Below are 626 nucleotides of genomic sequence, written 5' to 3' on the forward strand. Positions count from 1 at the left end.
GTGGATGCCCCTTCCGGCCCCAGTACGGACAGCAAGGCAAGAGACAGGTCATCTGTCGCGCTGGCTAAGGTTAGCTCCAACAGGAGTATGTTTAAATAACTACTTGATATTGTCCAGGAAATACAGAGGGCTTTGCACATATATGTCTATGCTAAGCTAGCCTTCTACATGCAGCTGCGGGAATACAGCGGGTGCACAGAATTTCATTATTTCTCTTCTCCTGAGCCTGGCTCCCACCAGCATTTGGCTGAGAAGACAGCTTTTGAGAAAAAAAACACGGTTTATTGATCAGTGAGATCTCGCGAGAGTGTCTGCAGGATTACCGGTGGGAGAGTGTTTTTCCCCAAACAGTTCTCCAGCGTGTCCTCTCAGGATTTGCTCTCGAAAGTGACCTACAAGTAACGCTTCCAAAAATAAACCTAGGAAGTAAGAGAACTCTGCCAGGCACTAAAGCTCATGAATTCGTTGCATCGAAACCCCATCACCGTATTCCTGCTAACATCCCCGCTGCTGTCCTTGCCTCTCAGACAGGCTGGGCGGCTGCAAACACCGCCCGGACGATGGGCAGTCGTGTGCAAGTGGCTTCATCTCCTGCTTCTTGTCAGGCCTACGGCGGCGACGCACGG

The sequence above is a fragment of the Pygoscelis adeliae genome, unplaced genomic scaffold (assembly GCF_000699105.1).
Source record: "Pygoscelis adeliae isolate BGI_AS28 unplaced genomic scaffold, ASM69910v1 Scaffold155, whole genome shotgun sequence".
Taxonomy (NCBI): Eukaryota; Metazoa; Chordata; class Aves; order Sphenisciformes; family Spheniscidae; genus Pygoscelis; species Pygoscelis adeliae.